Source organism: Neoarius graeffei, chromosome 21 (assembly GCF_027579695.1).
Source record: "Neoarius graeffei isolate fNeoGra1 chromosome 21, fNeoGra1.pri, whole genome shotgun sequence".
NCBI lineage: Eukaryota > Metazoa > Chordata > Actinopteri > Siluriformes > Ariidae > Neoarius > Neoarius graeffei.
In genome coordinates, this window is record NC_083589.1 from 6,495,378 (window position 1) to 6,501,809 (window position 6,432).

The window sequence follows — 6,432 nt, forward strand, 5'->3', positions numbered from 1 at the left end:
CTGCTCTGCCTGCTGTCTGGCTACTCTCCACAGGGGGCGCTGGTGAGCTGGACAGTGGACGGCTCAGAGGTGAAGAACGGGGTTCTGAGCAGCGCAGAAGTAGAGAAGAACGGCCGTTACAGCCGCAGCAGCACCCTGACCCTCAGCAAAGACCTCTGGGAAAAGGGGGAGGAGTTCAGCTGCACGGTCTCCCATAACAACGTCAATCATCCAGTCACGTTCAGAAAGAGTCAGTGTGAAGGCTAGTGGATCCAACATAGAGTTTAACATGGAGCTGCTTATGATCCATCTACAATAGAGTTTCAATTCTACACAATGCTGACATTTCTGTCTTTCCTCTCTTCACTGTCCTGTTGCTCTTCCTGTAGTTTGTGCTGAAATAAAGCTGAATTTTGGACGTTGTCTGTTCTTTTATTGGAGTTAATAGTGATGATCAGTGTGATGAGAGAGTGTGATTAGCTGTAGATTCAGTGCTGTGTTTTGTGCTTCAGTGAGTTTGACTGAAGGAAGTTGAACATCTGGTGAAGTTTCTGCTCTATTCTGGGAGAAATGAAACGATTCCGTCCTGTTCATGCAAATCTCACTGACACCTCACTGCTCTCTCTCTCTCTCTCTCTCTCTCTCTCTCTCTCTCTCTCTCATCAAATGACTTTTTCATGAACCATATCTTGAACCTCACACCAACTGTTAAGTCCTGTTTTACCAACACATTGTCCTTTATATTCGCTCAGTCTCACAGAAGTTTTCGGTGATCATGATCTACATTCTACACGAGTGTCTTTGGTTTTGCATTCAGGTTCTTTTCTCATGCAACTGCATCAACACACAAATGCTATATTTTCTCAAGTCCGAGATTGACTCGACCTATGTGTCGTATATCCCAAACACAATTTTTTTCCAATGAACAGGATGAACAGTTGTTTTGACGTCAGATTATTTTCTCTTTCATTCTGAGATAGCCTACTTGCTATTGGTGCCATAATTAAAAGCAATGGTTCGGTTCACCAATTTGCTGTTTGACGGTTTACAGGATTATTGAGTCACACATTTTAACAAGAGCTTTGCCAGTCATTAAATCTCGACAATAGCACATCTGGCTCTGTTAGAAGACCTCGACACATCTGTAAGTTGTGAGAGGGGTTGTGAGGAGTGCAGGGATTTTTTCATGGAGAGGGACAAGTGGTGATTTATGGCCCTTTTCCACTACCCTTTTTCAGCTCACTTCAGCCCGACACGGCTCGCGTTTCGACTATCGAAGAACAGCACGACTCAGCTCGCTTCAGCCCTGCTCAGCCCCCAAAACTCGCACGGTTTTGGAGTGGGGCTGAAGCGAGCCAAACCGAGCCGAGTGGGGCTAGGGGCGTGAGGAGACACTCCCCTGTGCACCGATTGGTGAGGAGGAGTGTCCTCACACGCCCACACACGCCCCGCGAGCACGCTGGGATCTGTAAACCCGGAAGAAGGAGAATTACAAGAATTTCTGAAGCCTTATGCGCCTCGCCTCATCTATACGCTCTTGCCAGTATCTGTTGGCATTGTCCGTGACAACAAGCCACAGCACCAAGACCAGCAACACTAACGACTCCGTGTCCTCCATGTTTATTGTTTACTCTCCGGGTCGTGAGACTACCGCTTAAAAGCTCACTGATGTCACTGTTTGCGCCGCCTAACGACATCACCTGACGTCCACCCACTTTCACTAACTCCACCCAATGTGTCCACCCACTTCCAGCCAGCACGGTTCAGCGCAATTGTAGTCAAAATGCAATGCCAACAGCCCCACTCAGCTCGACTCAGCCCAACTCAGCACAGCACGGCTCAGCCCAACTCAGCCACGTTGGTAGTGGAAAAGCGGCATTAGTTGCTTTTGTCTCCCAAAGCATCCAGTTGATGGTGTGGCAGCACAGGGAGCGGAGGACACTTACTTTTTCTCTCTTTCTGTCTGTCTCTCAGCTCAGGGTTTCCTGGCTCTCTGGGCCTCCAGGCTGGTTTGTCTAGCTGAAGGCTGAACACCACTGATGCCTGGCTCTGATTAAACTGAAACTTCATTAAAATGTGGATATATATTTCAACAACAACAACAACAAAAATCTCCACAACTATTTAATTTTTGGTGGCCAGTTTGAGATTTGACCCTTTTTTCTTCACTGAGATGTAAAATTTTCTGATATAAGCGATTATATTAGACTACTTTTATAGAGGATAAAATGTCGCCTCTATATATCATGGATGTAGAAGTTAAATATTGAACCATCAGCTGTACTTTGATTGTTGATGGAAATGCTCTTGACCCCAGCAGTGATTTCTTTCCACACTGCATTTTTCTGACTTCCTATGATGCTACTTTTCAGCCTGCAAAATATAAATAATTTGTTCATTTGGAAAATGTATATATTCCTCATTTAAATGTTTTTACACAGCGTTCATGGTCAGCAGTTTTAATTAGTTTGACTACAGATGAATTAACTTAATTTCATCATGAAAAAACTTGTGCAAATTCATCAGCTATATCAGTAATTATCTTATTCATTTTATTATTTGTTGCTTTTCGACTGCTGGGTGGGATCCCCGGCAGCTGTGCTGTGTTGGCCAGGATGAGCTGAAGCAGTCTATGTTTGGAGCATCGTTTCTATTCCTTTCATCCATGGAGGTGAGCAGATCGAATCCTAAACATGGCTACTCAGACACCCAGGGGGCTGCCGAACTCCACTGCTGCTTTCTTCCAGCAGAGAGACCCTATGCCCTCGGCCGCCTGTGTGCAGGTTCGTGACTACAGCTTCCAGTGCTTCCACAGCTTCCAGTGCTTCCACAGCTACAGCTTCGCCATTTGCCCTTCACCACAGGACTTGAATTTGAATTTGAAGTAATGACTTTTGTGTGTGTGACTTGGATTAGAGTGAAGGGGAGTCAATCTCTCTTCCCAACTTGACTAGGTTTGAGGGCAAGACAGAATCAAAATGTTTGGAGCTAGGTCAGTATGCAGTGGCTGGCCAACAGTGATCTACGTGTTGCACTGTGCCCTGATTGTGCTAAAAAAAAAATGCTTTGCTGGGTCCGTTTTTCTCCCCATTAAACCATCAGGTGGTCTCCTCCACACAGTCTGCCGAGTCCAGTCTTGGGGTGTAACCCTGACCAGGGGGAGCGAGGGGTTGCTAGTGCTTGCTCAAGGCACCAGCCTGGGCTAGTAGAGGGAAGGAGATGCCTTACTACTCCATTGCATGGTGGTTTAGGAAGGCACATGCCCACTGCCCGAATACAGATTCATGTACAGATTCATGTACAGATTCATGTACAGATTCATCATGATCTACAGTTTACACGAGTGGCTTTGCTGATGCATTCAGGTTCTATTCTAATGCAACTGCATCAACACACAAATGTTATATTTTGTAAAGGCCTACATTGACGAGGCCGATGTGTCATATGTCCCAAATATAAATTTTCAAATTATTTGCAGTTAGTATGATTAACAGTATTTGGGCATGAGATTAATTTCTCTTTCATTCTGATATTAGCAGCTTGGTACTGGTGAGACAATTACATGCAATTAAAATTAAGTGATTAAAAGTAATGGTAATGCTCACTGATTTACAGTGTAACTGTCACGCTCCTGGGCTCACCTAACACTCAGGACTCCACTTCCCACAATCCCCCTGACACACCTGTCACTACCGCGTGCACTCCATCAGCCAACCCGGAGCCACTTCCTAGGAGTGGCTCCCCCGAGTTCTAATTATCATCACCTGCACCTCTTTGTCTATATCTGTATTTATACCCCTCTGTTTGTTTTACTCTTTGCACAGTATTGCCTCCACATTTTCGTGAGCCTTCTGAGCAGTTCTATTTCTGATTGCATTCCTGTTTATGACCCTTTTTGCCTTCTGGTTTCTTCCCATTTCGCCGAGCCCTTGTGTTTGTTTGCTCGTCTCTCTCGCTTCCCGGTTTCTCGATCCTCGCCTGTTTTCGACTCCGATTTGCCGAGGCCTTGTGTTTATCTTGCCTGTGTTTTTCTGATTCCCGGTTCTTGGACTATTGCCCATTTCCTGACCATGATTTGTCTAGTCCTCGTTACTGTGTTAGATTTGTGATTATTGACCTGGACTGGCTTTTGTACATTGTCTTCTCTCACTGTGTTCATTAAAGCCTTGAGTTTATTTTTAATCCGCGAGTGTCTGGTTTGTCACAGCCGTGTTACAGTAATGGCTGTGCTAATATCTGATTCTTATTCAGATATTTAAACAAGAGCTTTGTTTGTCATTAAATCTCGACAATGGCACATCTGGCTCTGTTAGAAGACCTCTACACATCTGTAAGTTGTGAGAGGGTTTTTCAGGAGTGCAGAGATTTTTCTTTTTTATAGAGAGTTACAAGTGGCTTTTAATTTGCTTTTGTCTTCCAAAGCATTCAGGGTGGTGGTGTGGCAGCACAGGGAGTGGAGGACACGTTCACTCTCTCTCTCTCTCATTCTCTCTCTCTCTCTCTCTCTCAGCTCATGGTTTCCTGGCTCTCTGGGGCTCCAGCATGGACGTCACTAGGATTGAGAGATGGGCGGGGCTTAGCCCCAGGAGTGTGTTCAGTAATGCGCGTGCGCGCCAATTTTTTTTTTTTTTTATTGCTCCTACATAGGCTTCGTCAATTATTCATTATTTGAAGAACATTTATCAGAATCTGTTATCTGGATCACTTTCTTTTTCTACCCTGCTATTTCTCTCCTAAGTCTTCAGGAGATCTTCTTTATATTAACAAAATAAGTCTAAATCAGTTCATTAGAGGCTGGGGCTATGTTTATGAAGAAAGATGTTTGCAAATATCTCCATCAATGCATTTGTTAAAAATTAATTAGGTTATATTCCAAATAAAGCTATTTATTTCAGTCTGATGCACTGAACAGGAGACAACATAATGGTGTGGTGCTTTATTTAATTAGTTTAGTTACAACTAGCTTAGTTCAAAATCCTAGTGAAATCTGACAATACAGACAAATATGAATGTTTCTCAAACATTTATTCTGCCAAATGAGAATACAGTATACCTTAACCCTTTGGGGGACACTTAGTTTTCAGAGCAGATATCAAACAAATAAATAAGCTTCAACTGATAGTGAAGTTTAGGAAGAAAATTTACTCACCATTTCTGTCCTATTTCAAAACAACTTTCATTATTTAAGTGCTAGCTAGAGCTACTTTACGAGATGGGCTAAAACACAAAGAAAAAAACTAAGCTCTTACTTGGAAGGGTAGTCCCTGAGCCCCTAACACTGAGGTAACTGCAACAATGCGCTTCAGATCGTCCCTTCTCTCTGCCATCTCATGTGCATTTGCAGACACCATCATCTGTACAACATCTCCCTGTTGGCTAGTTGCCTGATATCCTTTCCATGCAACAACACTGTCCTTATGGGACTGTGTCACGTCATGCTTATTAAAGACAGACAAAGCTTTTTTTCCAATTTCTGCAACCACAACTGACCAAAGCATCATGCTTGATGTTTTTGCCAAACACTCTGCATGGGAAGCAGAAAGCAGCATTCAGGTTGACTGAATACTCTAACCATGTGTACTTCGCAAACCAGCTGTGGTGAAATGCCCTCTTCTGTGTACCAAAGATGTCTTGTGGATAGCTATTCAGCTTTACCTGTCTGGGCCCTGTGTCTTTATCACCTAAATCACTAAGAGAAGATGCTGCAGCTTCTTGATCCTTTTCTTCCTCTTGGCCTCCTTGCTCATCTTCTGCCTCTGTTTCAGTTTCTTCTCTCTCTAGATCTATTTGCTCGACCTCCTCTGGATCTGGATTCACTTCCTCTCTCTGACGTGAACTTGCCTGATGCTCATTTTCCTCCTCAGCCTCTCCTGCCTCACCCTTCAAGGAGTTCAAAAACAAAATTAACATGATGAAACCCTGAAGTTAAATTAATATCATATCTTCCAAGATTGCTAGATGACGTTGGGAATGGGGTTAGCCTACCACCAAAATAAATGCATTGGCCAATTATCTGACATGGCAATGTACAGGAGGCCTACAGTAGCCTATGACTGTTCTCATTAAATTAAATTATTATAAAATAATCATTAATTCTTTAAATATTTTGTTGTGTAGGCCTACTGTATGTAAGCTGGCCTATCTTTAACATCCAATGAGACTAGTTTAGACTATAGGCTAAGCCTAGACAGGGAATACAAGTCAAGTTGGCCAGAACTGAATATGAAATAAGGGGCTAGTTTATGCCATGCAAGATGGTTAATTCAACAGAAACAGAGGTGCACTAAAGGCGTTGATCAGACAGGAGCAGACAGGGGCGGACTGGCAATCTGTGCATTCTGGAAAAGTCCAGAATGGTTGTCCGGTCTACGGCTGTCGGCCCTGTTCAATAACCAAAATTTTCAGTCTATGAACTAATAACAGGTGGTGCTAAGATGATAATTTATCCGTCAA